We start from the raw sequence: 21,236 nt of genomic DNA, 5'->3' as shown, positions 1-21,236 counted from the left end.
GCAGAGCCTGCTTGGGATTCTGTCTCTCTCCTTCTCTCTCTGCCCCTCCTGCACTCTCTCTCAAAATAAAATAAAATAAAATAAAATAAAGCAAAACAAAATCTACCTATAACTAAAGGGGTTTCAATGATCAGGAAAGGAAGTTCCTTGTAGGAAAGCAGAGCAGACCAAGAAATTTGAGTGCCCTTAATAATTGCGTTTCAGACAAGGTAATTGGAAAGTTTAGTTAATTTTCTGTTTCTTGACAAGTTATTTCACCTTTCACTTCCTTTATATCTGCAGGCTTAATCCTGCTTGAAATGACCCAGGAGATTTTAAAGAACAGATTTGGAGGTTATCAACTGCTTCACATTCCAGAAAGGTTTTTGATTGGCTGATTATGGACTCAGTTAGGGTGTATACCCACATTGTCAGTGTTTGCCTTGTTTGAACTTGATTAGGAATTCCACGAGGACAGCAACTGTCCTCTCCTGTGTCAAAATGCTGAGAATCTTGTGGGTGCTTAATATATATTCTGTTGATGATGCTAAAAGATTTTTAAAATGGCATTCATCAAGTCCTAGAGCCTTTCCTCGGAGTTTGCTTAGCTTCACAGAGTTAGAAAGCTCACTGCACAAGTAGAAGAAGAAACCACAGTAAGGTAGAGCAGGAAAACAAAGACTAGAGGAGCAGATGTGAATGGGTTAGGATTCTGATACGGCCACTCAATAGCTGTGTGACCTTGAGCCTGATTATTCATCTGTAAAATAGAGATAATAATACCTTCCCACAGAATTGTTTTGAGTTTCAGTTTCCAAAATATGACATGCTGTTTACCGCTTCCATGTCTGTGCCTAGAACCCTGCACTTGGAGTAACCATCCCTTTCATAGCCACACACTTTGCCTCTCCTGTTATTTGGCAAGTGCCTGGTCTTCCAGAAAGATGCAACTCAAGCAGTAACTTTCTTGTGGAGCCGGCCTGGATCTAATAAATGGTAGATAGATATGGCTACTTAATGTTGAATGAAGGAGTGTCAGGTACCCAGTAAGTGCTAAATACATTTGCTTGTTCATCTGTATCCCCTTTTCTGCTTAATCCTAACAATTTTCTCTTTAAGTGACATGTTTGATACTGCTGGTTCTCTCATTCTTCTTAAAACCTCTTAAAGTCAATTGGATAGGGATAGATAACCCTCCTACTCAGAAAGAGGAAGTGGACAATTGCTGACAATAATACAATCTACCAAAACAAAACAACCATCACCACCACCAGGTAGCATATTTCAAATACGGAAAAAAAATTGAGGGAATATACTCCCCATGAGTTCTTTGTGAAAAATTACTCAGCAACGTGAAATCAAATCAAGTAAGACATGCGTCAAAATAAAAAAATTAAGAACGGACATTTTGCAGCAAGCCAATCTAAACGGAGGACTAAGACCAAACGACAAGGTTGATGATGAATATGTGACAAAATGAAACCGTTCTAAACCCTGACACAATAAAAATCCATTCGTTCATATGTTCGTTCAATACATATCATTTAATACCCACTCTGCGCCAGGCAATGTGGTAGGCAGTGTGGATATAGTCTTCAAGACGAAGTCCCAGTCTTCATGAAACTTAGATTCTAATGGGAAAGACATACCATAGATGTTTGTGTCTGTATCATCTAAATGTATAATATCAGATAGCAATGTGACATGTGAGGAAAAATAAACAGCATAAAGGGATGGAGAACTTTGAGGGCGCTATTGTAAATAGTGTGGTCGGGGAAGACTTCTCTGAAAAGATGATGTATGAGCAAACAACAGAATGAACTAAGGGGAAAGAGCTATGAAAATATCCGAGGAAGAACATTCTAGGCAGTGGAACGCGTCAATGCCCTTCAATCAAAGATCACTGGGCACGTGCCCATAGTTGACAAGTTGAGTTCATTATTCTTTGCAGGGAGGGAGAAGACACACCATAGGCAAGTGTGGGGTGTTTCAGTAAGAGGATATTAGAAAGAACCTATTGTATTATTTGGGCGACTTAGGGGGATGATCTAAGGAAGAGGGAGTTCACTCTAGATCAGTTGCTGTCAGGATGCAGGGGCAATTGTACCATTGGGCACGTCAGTACATCTTAACTCTAGGGAGGGCAGAAGAGAACAGGAATAAAGCTGTAATTGATAAAGTAGCAGTCACCCATTTTGGCTAAGAGAGGGGGGTGTTTGGTGTTTTCTGAGTGACACAGTGACCTTTTCTAGCTATGATTAGACAAAATTATTAATTGGCTTTGTTTTGTCTCACTTCATCAATCTCCTAGTGACTTCTTCTTAAGTTAATGTTGTGTGAGTTTATGTCCAACAGAAGATCATGGCCTGAGCGTTCTGCTACCTTGCAGATACCAGGGGCGGCCTCCCCCTTCCCCTCCTGAAACAGAAAATGAAAAACTTATAAGGAATAAAATTAAGAGGTGGTGGCGGAGGTACAATAGTGACCTTCTCTGCAACAAAAATTAGCCATTTAATACTGTATTATTATTGTATGGGACATACTTAAACTAAAACATTGTTCGTTGTTTATCTGAAATTCAAATGTAAGTGGGCCTACTGTATTTTTTCTCTTTGCTAAATATGACAAGACTAAGATAAACACACTGTCAGCTGCATAGAAATACTTTGAATACTTTGTGCTTTTTCTTCCCATTCCCCATTTAGTTTTGTTTTGTTTTGTTTTTAATTCAGGATATCCTCAGGGAAAAAATATGTAATTCCATTTGAGCCATTCCGAAATATTATACATGCATATGTATACACACATATCTATGCATATATTACGTATACATCCATATATACACTTGCACATATGAGACACACTAAGCGCCCAGTATTATAAAATGTTACATACACGTATGCACAGAAAGCATCTGAAACAAGCAGAATCGACTGTGTTGTTGATATGGCCATTCTGTGAAATGTATCCTGTGGTCCGTCATCCTCCCCTTCGGTTATTTCAAGTATAAGGCTGAGGAAGACTTGGTCTCCTAACCAAATGAGACGGGGTGCGGGGGAGGGGGTTCGGGGTCGGGGGAGAGAGACTGCTGCGGAACTGGAAAGATGGGCGCTCGGAGCCGGTGGCAGCGGCGGCTTATTTACACGGATACACCACCCCTTTCACTTAGGCTGGACGCCACGTAGCCCTGGGGAAGGGTTTTGCGGACGTACCCGGAACGAATTCTAAGTTTTTCTCAGCTTTGGGAGGTTGCGCAGGTGGCTTCTGGGAGCCAAGGCAACTGAGGTTTTCCCAGGCTCCTTGAGAGAGTGCCCTATTTCCCCGGCAGCAGTAGCTCCAGGGTCCCGCTCTGCAGTCCGTAATGAGAGGCCTCGGGCTCCGCGGGGAAGCGTCGCAGTTGGTGGAAGAGTCCCGAGCAGCAGCAAATCCGCTCGCTCCCGCGGGGCCGCCGCTCTCGCTCGCACTCTTGCTCTCGGTCCGGGAACCGGAATGGCCTGGGCCCCCAGCGGAGTGGCCTCAGCCTGGCCTCCCGGAACCAGCCCTGCCGACCCGTTCGCGGTCACGTTCTCCGGAGCGGCCCCCTGCGCCGCGGGGCACCCCCTTCGCCTCTGCCTCCTCGTCCGCCTGTCGCGGCCGCTCCCCGTGCCCCCCCGGGACCGATAAGCCGTGGGTCTCTGGGACAAGGAGAGGGAGGTGAGTGAGACGGACCCACCTTCGCGGTGAGGAGCCACCTGTGTTGAGAGTCCCTTCATCGTTCATCTCGCTTCTTAGCGTTTGCGCTTTTCTCCCTTCTCCCGTCCTTGCGCCCGTTTTCTTCTTCAGTCTGTCCACGGCCGCCCCTTATTCGCCCCTTTCCTCCCTTAATTCTCACTCATCCTTGGGCCCCCTCCTGCAGTGCCCTGGTCTCCCACCACCTCCTTCCACCTCTGGTCTGGTAGCGGACATGGCCAAAGGTCGCAGATTTCTGTGCTCAGCATTGATTTGTGTTGTGTTATCATTCATGTGCATGTTTTTATTCTACACTAGACTGAGTTCGTGGAAAGGAGGATTTTATTCATTACAGAATTCAGTGTTTAGCACTTAGTAAGAGCACAGCCATTGTGTGTTGAATGAGCAGATCGGTTTGAGATGATAACAGGATATGTAAATACAAATTCTTTGTAGGGACTTGGGAAGGGTTGCGCTTTTTTTTTTTTTTTTTAAGTAATCTCTATGCCCAATGTAGGGCTCCAACTCAAAACCCCAAGATCAAGAGTTGCATGCTTTACCGACTGAGCCAGCCAGGCGCCTGGAGATTACAGGTTTATTTATTTATTTATTTATTTTTAATTTTTTTTCCAATGTTTATTTATTTTTTGGGGGACAGAGAGAGACAGAGCATGAACAGGGGAGGGGCAGAGAGAAAGGGAGACACAGAATCGGAAACAGGCTCCAGGCTCTTGACGCGGGGCTCGAACTCACGGACCGCGAGATCGTGACCTGGCTGAAGTCGGACGCCCAACCGACTGCGCCACCCAGGCGCCCCGGAGATTACAGGTTTAAATTGGAAAGTAGAAAAGCCTTCCTCCCAAGACATGATTGGATGAATGTAGAAAAAGTAGTGTGCTAACCTGAGATGAGGCTACCTAAAAGGCCTTGTTAAAAGTGGTCTTGGGGGCGCCTGGGTGGCTCAGGCACTTAAGCGTAGGACTTTGGCTCAGGTCATGATCTCGCTGTTTGTGGGTTGGAGCCCCGCCTCCGGCTCTGTGCTGACAGCTGGAGCCTGGAGCCTGCTTCCGATTCTGTGTCTCCCTCTCTCTCTGCCCCTCCCCTGCGCGTGCTTTCTCACTCTCTCAAAAATAAATAAACATTAAAAAAATTAAAAAGTAATAAAAGTGGTCTTGGTCTTGACCTTGAGAAATGATGGGAGGGTGAGATGAGTTTTCCTTTAATGAAAGTGAGTGGAAAAGTAGTTTAAGAAGGAGAAGGAAAAGAGTTTTCATTATTGCCGTGTAAATATTCATATCTAATGTTTATGGAATGTGTCAGGTACCATACTAAGGGCTTTGAATGTGTTAAAAAAAATTAAAAATTTGGGGTACCTGGGTGGCCAGTGGGTTAAGCAAGCCTCCAACTTCTGCTCAGGTCATGATCTCACGGTCCTTGGGTTTGAACTCTGTGCTGACAGCCTGGAGCCTGCTTCGGATTCTGTGTCACCGTCGCTCTCTGCCCCTCCCCCACTTGTGCTCTGTCTCTCTCAAAAATAAATAAACTTAAAAATTTTTTAATTGAATTAAAAAATTTAAAAACATTACAGACATTGAGAGCTAGGTTGACATTACAACAGTTGGGCAATGTCTTGATGATTCTTTTTCTTCCAGCAGTGGGAGGTGAGTGAGGATAGTCCCTGGATTCAGACTGCCTGGGTTTGAAGCCCTGCTTTGCCACTTAATACCTGTGTGGCCTTGAGTGTCTAGAGTTTAGCTAAGCTACTCCATGGTGCTGCTGCCTGGGCATCCGTTTGGTTTGGCCAGGTGGCCTCTAGGCACTTTAAACTTACACCAGCCCCCTCTTGCAAGCACATGCCCTGGGTAGCCCACAGAGAGTCACAAGAAAATAAGTTCCTGATAGGACTTCCTCAGTAGCCCTTGTGATCAACTATCTCTGCCTCCCAGTGCCTGTAGGCCCTACAGGTCCTTTAGATAAGATCCCTGTGGGGCTTACCCAAACCCCACTCTTCTGGTTTAAATGACCGATCTGGTCCTAACCTGGGAACTCCAAAGCAATACAGACCCTAATAAAAGCACACGCCCCAGGTCCTGTCTCTCCATCTGTACTCTGCCTTGACTGCCCTGTGTGGCCTCTGGAGGCATGCTGTGTGTACTTCCTCCAGGCCTTATGAGTAATTAACTGTTCTATTTGAATTTCTCTTGTGGTCTGTTGTTGAACTTTGGCTCACCATCCAGGGGAGTCCTATGCTCCACTTAACAAATGTTAATTTAACAATGTCAAAACATCAGGCAAGTTACTTAACCTCTCTACCTTCATTTATTCACCTGTAGAAAGGGGATAAAAATAGTGCTGATATTTTTAGGGCTGTTGTAATGACTGAGTGCCTGGAACATAATGTACCTTCCTGTTAGCTATTAGGGTTTCATGCCTGGGAGCAGAAAGAGTAAAAACAGTCCTGAGTACACTAGAGACCTGCCTCTAGGGGTTAAATGTTTCAGAAAGGTGCCCCTGGTCTGTGCCAGTCAAACCACTTCTTTTTTTTTTTTTTAATTTTTTTTTAATGTTTTTATCTTATTTTTGAGACAGAGAGAGACAGAGCATGAGCAGGGGAGAGGCAGAGAGGGAGACACAGAATCCAAAGCAGGCTCCAGGCTCTGAGCTGTCAGCACAGAGCCTGACGCGGGGCTTGAACTCACGGGCTGTGAGATCATGACCTGAGCTGAAGTCGGATGCCCAACCGACTGAGCCACCCAGGCACCCCAAACCAGCTTCTTATTTTAGAATTCTAAGTAAGAGATACAAGAACAGCTTGGATGAAATTTGCATTTGTGCGTGTGGAAGATAAATAATTTATCTTACTAGTACAGATGCAACCAGGCAGCAGTTATGGACTGTTTTGATGGTGTCCTATTCACCCACCGTGTTGGTGAAGGAGGGATTTCCTTCCCAGGATTATGGAGAGGTGGAACACAGAATACCTGATATTGGACAGATGAACTCCATCGGCTGGCAGAGTACTGAGACCCACTCAGGGATACTCAGGGATAATCTGGAACTGGGCCTGTTCCCTTGTCCTAGAGACGGTTGTTTGGCTAGGGGACCTTACCTGCAGAAGCAGAGTGGGGAGGGGAATTTGCAGTTAGGACATTGGAGGCCCTACTGGTTTTCCCAGATGTCAAGGCAGTACCTAATAATGAGCCTTAATTTTAGGCTTTATAGCACAAGAACTGTGTGTCTTTGCATTGGCCCCTATCCTCATATATTCCAAGAACTGTTATTTGTATGTTTATTTTTAGATTGTCTGCTTCTTGAAGTGGGAGAACGTCTGAGTCCAACTCTGCGTAGTAACAATACCTTTTCCACTGAATAAAGAAATAAAAATTTATTCAAACAATGAAACCAAATATATTAATTTTGTAAGGATTTTTTTTGAAAAATCAAATAGAGACATAAACGCTAAATTTTGGGGAATTGCACCCCTGTTATTCTTTTCAGTTTATGCAAAACAGCAAAAATCAAAACAGAAGAAATGACAAACATTATAATAAAATTAAAAGTGTTTTTACTGTCCTCCAAAGAGCAGACAGACAATGTACTCCTTTTCCAAAAAGGAACTAAAGGGAAAACATAGAGTTGGAAGACACTCTGAATCTCCTTGAGTACAATGTTTGTGACATGGAACTTTTCAGGGCTCCCTTTAGTGTCATCTATTTCTAATGCTTCCTTTTTTTATTTTTTTATTTAAAAAAAATTTTTTTTAACGTTTTATTTAATTTTGAGAGAGAGAGAGACAGAGCATGAATGGGGGAGGGGCAGAGAGAGAGGGAGACTCAGAATCGGAAGCAGGCTCCAGGCTCCAAGCCATCAGCCCAGAGCCCGACTCGGGGCTCGAACTCACGGACCGTGAGATCGTGACCTGAGCCGAAGTTGGACGCCCAACTGACTGAGCCACCCAGGCGCCCCATAATGCTTCCTTTTTTTAAATTGTCTTCACTGATTCTCAGGTTTCTGCAAACTAAAGTTTTAACCAAGTTGAAACAGACTTCTTTTTCTTTTCATAAATATGTATAAACAAATGAAGCTATTTCTGAATGTAAAACTGTTTGTGTCACATATTGCAGAAGATCAAATGAGCAGTGAGGAGCTATGTCATGCATGAGGCAGAAGGGATGCACTTGACAGCCTCCCAGGCTGCATTTCTAGCCCGGCTGCTCAGGCTGGCTGTTGTCTGTACCATTTGAACTTTCAGAACATCAGCTCCTAAGTGTTGAGTTTACATTTATGCCGAGTTTTTGTCAATTTAAAGTTTAAAATGTAAAGGGAAAATAGGACTTAACTGGACCTCTAGAATTTGAGATACACACACACACACACACACACACACACACACACACATACACACACATACATATACATACATACATATAACACAATTTAGTCATTGAGTTGTAATTTGCATGCCTATATCTTCTGGGAGATTAAAGTGAGAGAGGATTGCAGATTTGGGAGCTAAGTATGAAGACTTTCTCCAGAGAATCCTTGTTATAGACTGAATTGTGTCCCGCCCTACCCCCAATTCAAATGTTGAAGCCCTAATTCTCAAAGTGACTATATTTAGCAGTAAAGCCTTTAAGAGGGTAATTAAGGTTAAATGAGGTCATCAGGATGGAGCCCTGATTCTGTAGGACAGGTATCCTTAGAAGAGGAAGTGACACCAGATATCTCCACCCCCCTTCTCTTGTGTGCACAGAGGAAAGGCCATGTAAGGACACAGGGAGAAGTCACCAGTCCGCAAGCCAGGAAATTTCTACCAGAAATCAGTCCTGATCTTGGACTACTAACCTCCAGTATGGTGAGAAAATAAATTTCTGTTGTTTGATCTACCCACTGTGTGATATTTTATCATGGTAGCCACAGCTGACTAATACAATCCTGAAGCAGGTTGTTTAAAAATATAATTTTAAAATAAGTATAACATTTGTTAAATCTGGAGTCTGTTGTCAATTTTTTTAAAAAAAAATTCTTAATGTTTTATTTATTTTTGAAAGAGAGAGAGAGACAGAGCATGAGCAGGGGAGGGGCAGAGAAAGAGGGAGATACAAAATCTGAAGCAGGCTCGAGGCTCTGAGCTGTCATCACAGAGCCCGATGTGGGTCTCGAACCCACGAACCACAGGATCATGACCTGAGCTGAAGTCGGATGCTTAACCGACTGAGCCACCCAGGCACCCCGTCAAATTTTTTTGAAGATAGTATTTACCCATTTTTATTTTAATATCTTATTATTTATTTATTCATTTATTTAGTAGGTTCCATACCCAAAGTGGGGCTTGAGCTCACAATCCTAAGATCAAGATTTGCATTCTGTCCTCACTGAGCCAGCCAGGCACCCCTGTTGTCAAGTTTTTTATTAAGTAAAGAACTTTAAATACGTTTTAAATTTTTCTTCTTTCTTGTGATTTATCCTCTTATATCCTTTATGTTTTAAAAACGCCTGGCTGGCTCAGTTGGTGAAGTGTGTGACTCTTAATCTTGGGGCATGAGTTCAAGTCCCATGTTGGGCATAGAGATTACTTTATAAAAAATAGAAAAAATAGTTTTAAAAATAAGAACATGGAACATATGTAAGAATTAAAACATGTTGCCAGTATATTTTAGGATGCTAAATGTTCTCTTTAAATTATAATTCGGGGGGGGGGGCACCTGGGTGGCTCAGTCGGTGAAGTATCTGACTCTTGATTTTGGCTCAGGTCATGATCTCAGTTTGTGAGATCAAGCCCATCGTTGCTTGGGATTCTCTCTCTCCCTTTCCCTCTCTGCCCCTCCCCAACTCATGCGTGTGCTCACATGCTCTCTCTCAAAATAATAAACTTAAAGAAAATTATAATTCATTATAATTATAATTTATAATGCTAATCTCTTATTCATAGAAGGGTTCAGTGTAATGATACGTTTATATTATTTTGAATTTCTGTTCTCAGCTAACCCAGTAGCAGATTGCTTGCCAGATTTTAGCATTACAAAGGGATTTAAAAATGAATATACTAGCATGGTTTGGTTTAGTTCAATTTCCTAAAGTCAGTACTCTCTGAAGGCTTAATGCTTCTTTTTCCTTATTTCTTTCTCTTTGGTGCTATTCATAAGCATCTTCTTCCCTCTCATCTCTTTCTTTTTTTTTCCCCCAGTGATCTCTACACCCACCATGGGGCTCAAACTCACAACCCTGAGATCAAGAGGCATGTGCTGTACCAATTGAGCCAGCCAGGCACCCCACCTCTCATCTGCTTCCATGTTTACTTTAGGTTGACTTCAGACAATGTGCTTTGGTGGGTAAACTTTGTAATTGTGACAGGGTGATAAAGCGTTATCAGAAACTTGTTCTTAAGGGACGCCTCAGTCAGTGGAGCTTGCGACTCTTGATCTCTGGGTCGTGAGTTCAAGCCCCATACCGGGCATAGAACTAACTTAAAAATAAAATCTTTAAAAACAAACAAAACAGATACTTGTTCTTAATAGAAATGCTTACAAGAATCGGAAATCATAGAATTAGGGTTGGAAGGAACCCTAAAAATAATATTCTAGGCAATACCTTAAGTTATTCCAGACGTCATCTCCAGAGGAAAAGATTATATGATATGGAAATTCCCCTTTTAACCTATTGTAGGATTTTAACAATATTCAGTTTCAGAATTCTCTACCACAGAATGAAATCTCTTTATATTGTAGTGTGTTAGGTTCTTCTTGCTTTGGGGACAGAGAGTAGTTGCTGCTCTACCGTATGTCCTTTATATACATAGAATCGAATCATGAGGTCTTTCCTCAGCCTTCTTGTCTCTAGTTTTTTCTTCTTATAGTTCCCTACATTTGCCCTGTGGTTTCTTCTGAAAATATAAATCACATCAGTGAGCCTACACCAATACATCATAATCACCCACAGTCCATAGTTTACATTAGGATTCGCTCTTGGTGTTGCACATTCTGTGGGGTTGGAACAGACATATCATGACGTGTACTCACCATTATACTGTCATACGCAGGAGTTTCATTGCCCTAAAAAATGTTCCGTGCTCTGCCTGTTCATCTCTCCCTCCCCTCCAACCACTGATCTTTTCACTGTCTTCATAGTTTTGCCTTTAGTAGGATGCCATATAGTAGGTATGTAGCCTTTTCAGATTGGCTTCTTTTACTTAGCAATATGTATTTTGCTAAACAAGATTCTTCCGTGTGTTTTTTAACTCAAGTGTAATTAACATGGTATTATGTTAGTTTCAGGTGTGCACTATAATGATTCAACAGTTCTATACATTATTCAGTGCTCATGTCAATGAATGTACTCCTAATCCTCTTTATCTATTTCATCCATTTCCTCCCCTACCTCCCCTCTGGCAACTACCAGTTCTGTGTAATTTTTTTAAGATTTTATTTTTAAGTAATTTCTACATCCAGTGTGCATCTCGGACTTACAACCCTGAGATCCAGAGTCGGATGCTCTACTGACTGGGCCAGCCAGGCACCTTTGTTCTCTGTATTTAAGAGTCTAGTTTTTTGGTCTCTTTTTTCCTTTGTTCACTTTATTTCTTAAATTCCACATATGAGTGAAATCATATGGTATTTGTCTTTCTCTGACTTAATTTCACTTAGCATTATATACTCTAGGTCAGTCCATGTTGCAAATGGCAAGATTTCATTTCTCTTGGGGTGCCTGGGTGGCTCAGTTGGTTGAGTGTCTGACTCTTGATTTTGGCTCAAAAATTTCTATTCGGGTCCTGTGCCCATTTTTAAAATGTTTATTTATTTTTGAGAGTGACAGAGCACGACGAGCAGGGGAGGGACAGAGAGAGAGAGAGAGAGAGAGGAGACGAGACACAGACTCTGAAGCAGTCTCCAGGCTCCGAGCTGTTAGCACAGCCTGATGTGGGGCTTGAACTCACAAACTGCGAGATCATGACCTGAGCTGAAGTCGGACACTTAACTGAGTCACCCAGGTGCTCCGCTTTGCCCATTTTTTAATTGGATTATTTGATTTTTTTGGTGTTGAGTTGTATGAGTTCTTTTGTTTTTAAAGATTTTATTTTTTTACTTTTATTATTTTAAGTTTATTCATTTTGAGAGAGAGAGCACATAAGCAGGGGAGGGGCAGACAGAGAGGGAGGGATAGAGAGAGAGAATCCCAAGCAGGCTCTGCACTGACAGTGTGGAGCTTGACACGTGGCTCCAACTACCGAACCATGAGATCATGACCTGAGCCGAAATGAAGAGTTGGACACTTAACTGACAGAGCCACCCAGGTGCCCCAAGATTTTATTTTATTTTAAAAAAACTTTTTTTAAGTTTTATTTATTTATTTTTGAGAGAGACAGAGCATGAGCAGGGGAGGGGCAGCAAGAGAGGGAGAGACAGAATCCCAAGCAGGCTTCACCCCATCAGCACAGAGCCTGGTGTAGGGCTAGAACCCACGAAACTGTGAGAGCATGACCTGAGCCAAAATCAAGAGTCAGACGCTTAACCCACTGAGCCACCCAGGCGCCCCCCGCTCCAAGATTTTATTTTTAAGTAACCTCTACACCCAGTTTGGGGTTCAGACTTACAACCCCTGAGATGAAGAGTCGCATGCTGTACTGACTGAGCCAGCCAGGTGCCCCGAGTTGTGTGAGTTCTTTATATATTTTGGATAATTTTTAAGTTTATTTATTTATTTTGAGAGAGAGCATGAGCAGGGTAGGGGCAGAGAGAGAGAGAGAGAATATGAATCTGAAGCAGGCTCTGCACTGTCAGCACAGAGCCGGATGCAGGGCCTGACCCCATGGACCGTGAGATCATGATCTGAGCCAAAACCAAGAGTAGGACACTTAACCGACTGAGCCACCCAAGTGCCCCTATTTTGGGTACTTTTTAAAGTTTATTTATTTATTTTGAGAGAGAGTGTGCATGCGTGAGTTAGGGAGGGGCAGAGAGAAGGAGAGAGAATCCCAAGCAGGCTCCACACTGTCAGCACAGAGCCCGAGGTGGGGCCCAATCCCATGAATTGGGAGATCATGTCCTGAGCCGAAATCAAGAGTTAGACACATAACTGACTGAACCACACAGGCACCTGTATAAATTTTGGATATTAACCTCTTATCAGATATATCATTTGCTGATGTCAAAGAGGTTCCTACCTGTGTTCTCTGCTAGGATTTTTATGGTTTCAGAAAGGTCTCCCATTTAGGTCCTTAATCCATTTTGAGTTTACTTTTGTGTATGGTGTAAGAAAGTGGTCCAGTTTTGTTGTTTTGCATGCAGCTAACCAGTTTTCCCAAGACCATTTCTTGAAGAAACTGTCATTCCCCATTGTATATTTTTGCCCACTTTGTCATAGACTAATTGACCATCGAAGTGTATGTAGGTTTATTTCTGGACTCCCTATCCTCTTCTATTGATCCGTGTGTCTGTTTTTGTGTCAGTACCATACTATTTTGATTACTATATCCTTGTAGTGTATTTTGAAATATGGGATTGTGATACCTCTGGCTTTGTTCTTTTTCAGGGTTGCTTTGCCTGTTTGGGATTTTTTTGTGGTTCCCTACAAATTTTAGGATTACTTGTTCTAGTTTTGTGAAAAATGCTGTTGATATTTTGATTGGGATGGCATTAAATCTGTAGATTGCTTTGGGTACTATGGACATTTTAACACTGTTTCTTCTTCCAGTCCATGAGCATGGAATATCTTTCCATTTATTTGTGTCTTCTTTAATTTCTTTTATCAGTGTTTTATAGTTTTCAGAGTACAGGTCTTTCACCTCCTTGGTAAAGTTTATTATTAGGTATTTTATTCTTATTTTCTTAATTTCTCTTTCTACTGCTTCATTGTTAGTGTATAGGCATGTAACACATTTCTGTATATTAATTTTTTAAGTATATTTATTTTGAGGGAGAGAGAGAGTATGTGTGTGTGCATCCCAGCCAGGGAGAGGCAGAGAGAGGGAGAGAGAATCCCAAGTAGGCTCTATGCAGAGCCTGATGCGGGGCTCAGACTCACAAACTGTGAGCTCATGACCTGAGCTGAAACCAAGAGTCAGACACTTAACTGACTGAGCCACCCAGGTGCCCCTGTAAATTAATTTTGCATCCGGCAGCATTACTGAGTTCATTTATCAGTTCTAGTAGTTTTTTGGTGGAGTCTTTAGGGTTTTCTATATATACTATCTTGTCATGTGCAAATAGTGAAAATTTTACTTCTTCCTTACCAGTTTGGATGCCTTTATTTCTTTTTGTTGTCTGCTGAGGCTAGGACTTCCAGTACTATGTTGAATAAAGTGATGAGAGTGGACATCCTTGTCTCAATCCTGACCCTAGGGTAAAAGCTCTCAGTTTTCCACCATTGAGTACTATGTTAGCTGTGGGTTTTTCATATAAGGCTGTTATTATGTTGGGGTATGTTCCCTCTAAACCTATTTTGTTGAGGGCTTTTATCATGCTGTACTTTGTCCAATGCTTTTTCTGAATCTATTAGAGTGATCATATTGTTTTATTCCTTTCTCTTGTTAATGCATTGTGTTCATTGGTTTGCAAATTTTGAAACACCTTTGCATCCCTGAAATAAATCCCACTTGATCATGGTGAATGACTTTTTTTTAATGTATTGTTGGATTTAGTTTGCTAGTATTTTGTTGAGGATTTTTGCATCTGTGTTCATGAGAGATATTGGCCTGTCATTTTTTTTTTCTTTTTTCTTGTTTTTTTTTTAAGAGAGCGAGAGCATGTGAAGAGGGAGAGGGACAGAGGGAGAAAGAGAATCTCGAGGAGGTTCCATGCTGAGTGTGGAGCCTGATACAAGGCTTGATCCCAGGACCCTGGGATCATGACTTGAGCTGAAGTCAGGAGTCAGATGCACCACGAACTGAGCCACCCAGGAGCCTCTGTAGTTTTCTTTTTTTGTAGTGTCTTTATCTGATTTTGGTATCAGAGTAATGCTGGCCTCAGAATGAGTTTGGAAGCTTTCCTTCCTTTTCTGTTTTTTGGAATAGTTTGAGAAGAAGAGGGGTTAACTCTTCTTTAAATGTTCGGTAGAATTCACGTCTGAAGCCATCAGGTCCTGGACTTTATTGGGAGATTTGTTTGTTTGTTTACTGGGAGTTTTTGAGTATTGATTCAGTTTCATTACTAGTGATCAGTGTGTTCAGATTTTCTTTTTTTAATGTTTATTTATTAGAGAGAGAGAGAGAGTGTGTGCGAGCAGGGGAGGGGCAGAGGGAGGGAGACAGAAAAATCCCAAGCAGGCTAGTGTGGAGCCCAGCAGGGGGCTCAATCCCACAAACCATGAGATCATGACCTGAGCTGAAATCAAGAGTTGGACGCTTAACTGACTGCACCACTCAGGTGCCCCAATCTGTTCAGATTTTCTACTCCTGATTCAGTTTGGAAGGTTATGTTTCTAAGAATTTATCCATTTCTTCTAGGATGTTCAATTTGTTGGCATAAAATTTTTCATAATATTCTTATAATCCTTTGTATTTCTGTGATACTGGTTATTTCTCCTTCTTCATTTCTGAATTTGAGTCCCCCTCCCCCCTCTTTTAATGAGCCTGGCTAAAGGTTTATAAATTCTGTTGATTTTTCCAAAGAACTAGCTCCTGATTTCATTGATCTGTTCTATTGTGTGTTTTTGTTTTTTTGGGTTTTTTTAGTTTCTGTAAGATTTATTTCTGCTATACTCTTTTTTTGTTTTTTTTTTGTTTTTTTTTTTGTTTTTTTATGATTTCACAAATTTTCTCCTTTTATTTTTTTATCTTTTTATTTTTTTTCTTCAATATATGAAATTTATTGTCAAATTGGTTTCTATACAACACCCAGTGCTCATCCCAACAGGTGCCCTCCTCGATACCCATCACCTACCCTCCCCTCCCTCCCACCCCCATCAACCCTCAGTTTGTTCTCAGTTTTTAAGAGTCTCTTATGCTTTGGCTCTCTCCCACTCTAACCTCTTTTTTTTTTTTTTCCTTTCCCTCACCCATGGGTTTCTGTTAAGTTTCTCAGGATCCACATAAGAGTGAAACCATATGGTATCTTTCTCTGTATGGCTTATTTCACTTAGCATCACACTCTCCAGTTCCATCCACGTTGCTACAAAGGGCCACATTTCGTTCTTTCTCATTGCCACGTAGTACTCCATTGTGTATATAAACCACAATTTCTTTTTTTTTTTCAACGTTTATTTATTTATTTATTTTATTATTTTTTTTTTTAATTTTTTTTTTCAACGTTTATTTATTTTTGGGACAGAGAGAGACAGAGCATGAACGGGGGAGGGGCAGAGAGAGAGGGAGACACAGAATCGGAAACAGGCTCCAGGCTCTGAGCCATCAGCCCAGAGCCCGACGCGGGGCTCGAACTCACGGACCGCGAGATCGTGACCTGGCTGAAGTCGGACGCTTAACCGACTGCGCCACCCAGGCGCCCCTAGCTCTCTAATTCTCCCCTCATACTCTTGGATTTTTTTTTATCTCTTTCTCAGCTTCCTCTTTTTCCATAATTTTATCTTCTAGTTCACCTATTCTCTCCTCTGCCTCTTCAATCCGAGCTGTGGTCACCTCCGTTTGAAATTACAGCTCATTTATAGCATTTTTTAGCTCCTCCTGACTGTTCCTTAGTCCCTTGATCTCTGTAGCAATAGATTCTCTGCTGTCCTCTATACTGTTTTCAAGCCCAGTGATTAATTTTATGACTATTATTTTAAATTCACTTTGTTATATTGTTTAAATCGTTTTTGATCAGTTTGTTAGCTGTCGCTACTTCCTGGAGTTTCTTTTGAGGGGAATTCTTCTGTTTCGTCATTTTGGATAGTCCCTGGAGTGGTGCGGAACTGCGGGGCACTTCCCCTGTGCTGTCTTGAATAACTTGCGTTGGTGGGTGGGGCCGCATTCAGACCTGATGTCTGCCCCCAGCCCACCGCTGGGGCCACAGTCAGACTGGTGTGTGCCTTCTCTTCCCCTCTCCTAGGGGCGGGATTCACTGTGGGGTGACGTGGCCCATCTGGGCTACTTGCACACTGCCAGGCTTGTGGTGCTGGGGATCTGGCGTATTAGCTGGGGTGGATCGGCAAGGTGCACAGGGGCGGGAGGGGCAGACTTAGCTCGCTTTTCCTTCGGTGATCCGCTTTGGGAGGAGCCCCTCTTCCGTGGGCTTCTTGTCTACGCTTGGCTCCGGAGAATCCGTTCTGCTAGTCTTCTGGCGGTTTTCTGGGATATTTAGGCAGGTGTGGGTGGAATCTAAGTGATCAACAGGACGCGGTGAGCCCAGCATCCTCCTATGCCTCCGTCCGCTCCTTGGCTTCTTCAGAGGGTGGTGTTTGCCCGGCCCCTGCAGGTCGCAAGTGTGGAGGAGCCACCGGGCTGGGAGGGAAGGAGAGACAGCGCCTGACCTCCCTGAGGTTTCGTCTTCAATCTGCTATAATCTTTATTATATCCTTCCTTCTGCTGGCTTTAGGCTTCAGGCTTGATTTGTTGTTCTTTTTCTAGCTCCTTTAGGTGTAAAGTTCAGTTGTTTATTTGAGATTTTTCTTGCATCTTAAGGTAGGCCTGTATCGCTAAAATAATCTTAGATACAGCCTTTGCTGTATCCCAAAGATGTGTTGTGTTTTCATTTTCATTGTGTTTTCATTTTCATTTGTGTCCATGTATTTTTTTTTTATTTCCCTTTTGATTTCTTGGTTGACCCATTCATTGTTTAGTAGCTTGGTATTTAGTCTCCATGTATTTGTGTTCTTTCCAAATTTTTTCTTGTGATTGATCTTTAGTTTTATAATGTGGTTAGAAAAGGTGCATGATTTGATTTCAGTCTTTTTGACTTTATTGAGACTTGTGTTGTGGCCTAACATATGATCTATTCTAAAGAATGTTCTGTGTGCACTTGAAGAGAATATGTATTCTGGGGCACCTGGGTGGCTCAGTTGGTTAAGCGTCCAACTTCGGCCCAGGTCATGATCTCACAGTCTGTGAGTTTGAGCCCCGTGTCGGGCTCTGTGCTGACGGCTCAGAGCCTGGAGCCTACTTCAGATTCTGTGTTTCCCCCTCTCTCTCTCTGCCCCTCCCATGCTCATGCTCTGTCTCTCTCTGTCTCAAAAATAAATAAAAACATTAAAAAAATTTAAAAATAAAGAATATGTATTCTGTTTGGGGATGGAATGTTCTGAATATATCGGTTAGGTCCACCTGATCCATCTGTCTGTCAAAGCCACTGTTTTCCTTGTTGATTTTCTGTCTGGATGATCTATCCATTGATGTTAGTGGGGTGTTAATGCCCCCTACTATTACTATATTATTGTCAATTTCTTCTTTGTGTCTGTTAATAGGTAGTATAGTGTTCACTATTAGGTGCTTCCATGTTGAGTGCATAAATATTTACAGTTGTAATATCCTCTTGTTGGATTATTACCTTTATCATTATGTAGTGTCCTTCTTTGTGTCTTGTTAGTCTTTTTTTTTTTTTAAGTAATCTCTATTCCTAATGTGGGGCTCAAACTTATGACCCCAAGATCAAGAGTTGCACACTCTACCGACTAAGCCAGGCGCTCCAGACAAAATAGACTTTTTTAAAGTTTATTTATTTTGATAGAGAGTGAGCAAGCTGGGGAGGGGCACTTTAAAAAAATTTTTTTTAATGTTTATTTTTTTGAGAGAGACAGAGACAGAATGCAAGTGGGTTAGGGGCAGAGAGAGAGGGAGACACAGAATCTGAAGCAGGCTCCAGGCTCCAAGCTGTCAGCACAGACCCCGACGCAGGGCTTGAACTCATGAGCTGTGAGATCATGACCTGAGCCGGAGTCGGACACCCAACCGACTGAACCACCCAGGTGGCGGAGGGGCACTTTTTAAAAAATAGACTTTAAAATGATAACTAACAGGGGCCCTGGCTGGCTCAGTCCATAGGCCATGTGACTCTTGATCTCGGGGTGATGAGTTCAAGCCCCATGTTGGGCATATAGATCACTAAAAATAAAAAATAAGTAAAAATAAAACAATAAAGTCTGTTTTGTCTGGTAGAATTATTGTTATCCCAGCTTTCTTTTCGCTTCCATTTTCATGATACAGGTTTTTCCATCCCTTCACTTTCAGTGTGGATGCCTTTAGGTCTGACGTGAGTATCTTGTGGGCAGCATTGAAAGTATAAATCTTACATGTTGCTTTCAGTTTGAATAGCAGTTTGTAAACTCCAAGGCTTTATGCAAACCTAAGTGATTATTATATTATTATGAAGATGGTAGACCCTTGAACAAAATTTTTTCAGTGTTTGCTTTTAAAAAAATTTTTTTTAAGTTTATTTTGAAAGAGAGTGGGAGCATGTGCATACAAGTGGGGGAGGGGCAGAGGGAAGGAGAGACAGAATCCCAAGCAGGCTCCGCACCATCAGCACAGAGCCTGATGAACTGTGAGATCATGACCTGAGCCAAGATCAAGAGTCGGATGCTTAGCTAAATGCACCAGCCAGCCCCCATCCCCCCCCCCATTTGCTTTTAGCGTTCTTGGACAATCAGTGTCATTACTGAAAATTTTTAATTCCATATTTTTAATACTCTATGGTTCATATTTTATCACTTTTCTGATTGTTACAACCATCTTCTTTCAGTTCAGCTTTGATGAACACACACCAGTAGAGATGAAGAGCCGAAGAAAAGCACCACTTCTGTTTCTACTTCAAAAGGTACATATTTTTGTAGTATGAGCCAAATGCAGGAGACATGGGGCTTTTATTTGGCTCTTTTTTTGTTTATTTATTTTTGAGAGAGAGAGAGAGAGAGAGAGAGAGCATGCAAGCAGGGGAAGGGCAGAGAGAGGGCGGACAGAGGATCTGAAGCAGGCTCTGCGTGCTGACAGCAAAGAGCCTGATGTGGGGCTTGAACTCACAAATGTGAGATCATGACCTGAGCCGGTCAGACACTGACCCAGCTGAGCCACCCAGGTACCACCAAAAGGTATTTTAAAAATACTACAGAGCTTTTTTTTATTAAGAAGTTGAAAAAAAATGTTCATTAGTTGTTGAACAATAGACTTTACCTTTACTCAAATTGCTTGTCCTCTGTTCTTTTTCAGTATTTCAAATACAATAAAACTGATACTCAGAAATCTTGTTTAGAAGTTAATTTTGTGGGGCACTTGCACGGTTCAATCAGTTGAACATATCTGACACTTAGTTTTGGCTCAGGTCATGATCTTCGTGGGTTGAGCCCCACATCAGGCTCCGCTCTGACATGTAGAGTCTGCTTGGTATTCTCTCTCTCCCTCTCTCTCTGCCCTCCCCTGCTTGCTCTGTCTCCCTCAAAATAAATAAACTTTAAAAAAAGTTAATTTTCGGGGCGCCTGGGTGGCGCAGTCGGTTAGGCGTCCGACTTCAGCCAGGTCACGATCTCGCGGTCCGTGAGTTCGAGCCCCACGTCGGGCTCTGGGCTGATGGCTCAGAGCCTGGAGCCTGTTTCCGATTCTGTGCCTCCCTCTCTCTCTGCCCCTACCCCGTTCATGCTCTGTCTCTCTCTGTCCCAAAAATAAATAAACATTGAAAAAAAAAAAAAGTTAATTTTCTATATTAAAAAGTTTTTTTAAGTCTATTTACTTTGAGAGAGAGTGGGTGAGGGGCAGAGAGAGAGAGAGAGGGAGAGAGAGAATCCCAAGCAAGCTCTGTGCTCAGCACTGTCTGCAGAGCCCAACGTGGAGTTCTATCCCATGAACAAAATCTGAACCAAAATCAGGAGTCAGACGTTTAACTGACTGAGCCACCCAAGTGCCCCAGAAGATAATTTTATATTTAAAAAAAATTTTTAAGTAATCTCTACAGCCACAATTTGTGGGGCTCAAACTCACAACCTGAGGTCGAGTTGCATGCTCCACTGACTGACCCAGCCAGGTGCCCTGAAGTTAATTTTATATTTGTATTTTATGTCAAAGAAGAAGAAGAGGAAGTCTAGTCATTCAAAAGAAAGGTCCAAGAAAAAGAGAAAGAAAAAATCATCTAAAAGAAAACGCAAGAAGTATTCTGACAGCGACAGTGACTCTGACTCTGAAACGGACTCCAGTGGTAAGAAGGCCGGCATCGCTCTGCAAGCCTGGCTTCACGACTCATTCTACTTAGAATTTATTTTCGAAGAAGGTTCTTAAACGCAATAGCGGCAGCCAAGAGTTGTGGAACGCTCGCTGCCTCCGTGCCAGGCACCCCCCCGCCAAGCGCTCGGTGTTCGTTGTCGCTGCTTGCCCCGCGCGGTAACTGTAGAATGTGTCCTAGAGCCGGGGACGCGGGGCCCAGAGCAGCTGGTAAGCGCGGCACTCAGGGTCGCACAGCTGGGATTCAAGCCTGAGCAGCGTGGCTCCCGACTGGCTGTGTGTGGCTGCACAAGGCGTGTGGCAGCGAACCAGGGCGAGGTTGGGCTGGGAGACGTGTGGCAGCGAGCAAGCCATAGGGCCGCGTCGGCCCCGAGGAGCGGCCCTTGTGCGTCATCCTCACGCTCGGTGGGCACCTCGGTGCCGTTTTCAAAAAGGCACATCATAGGGGCGCCTGGGGGGCTCAGTCGGTTAAGCGTCT

General features: G+C 42.7%; 1 long non-coding RNA gene across 2 annotated transcripts; it reads left to right on the top strand.

Annotated features, from left to right (window-relative positions):
• The first annotated feature begins 2,996 nt into the window (after positions 1 to 2,996).
• On the top strand, positions 2,997 to 20,741 carry LOC123594785. Of its 2 annotated transcripts, XR_006710876.1 has the most exons (4): positions 2,997 to 3,672; positions 8,441 to 8,542; positions 19,293 to 19,367; positions 20,606 to 20,741. It is a non-coding gene; the product is annotated as an uncharacterized LOC123594785 (long non-coding RNA). The 2 variants fall into 2 exon arrangements; XR_006710875.1 differs by lacking the exon at positions 8,441 to 8,542 and having other exon boundaries at positions 3,037 to 3,672.
• Positions 20,742 to 21,236: the final 495 nt, after the last annotated feature.

This window comes from Leopardus geoffroyi, chromosome X (assembly GCF_018350155.1).
Source record: "Leopardus geoffroyi isolate Oge1 chromosome X, O.geoffroyi_Oge1_pat1.0, whole genome shotgun sequence".
Taxonomy (NCBI): domain Eukaryota; kingdom Metazoa; phylum Chordata; class Mammalia; order Carnivora; family Felidae; genus Leopardus; species Leopardus geoffroyi.
The sequence above is the reverse complement of the archived record's forward strand: the minus strand, read 5'-3'. Positions and strand labels throughout refer to the sequence as shown.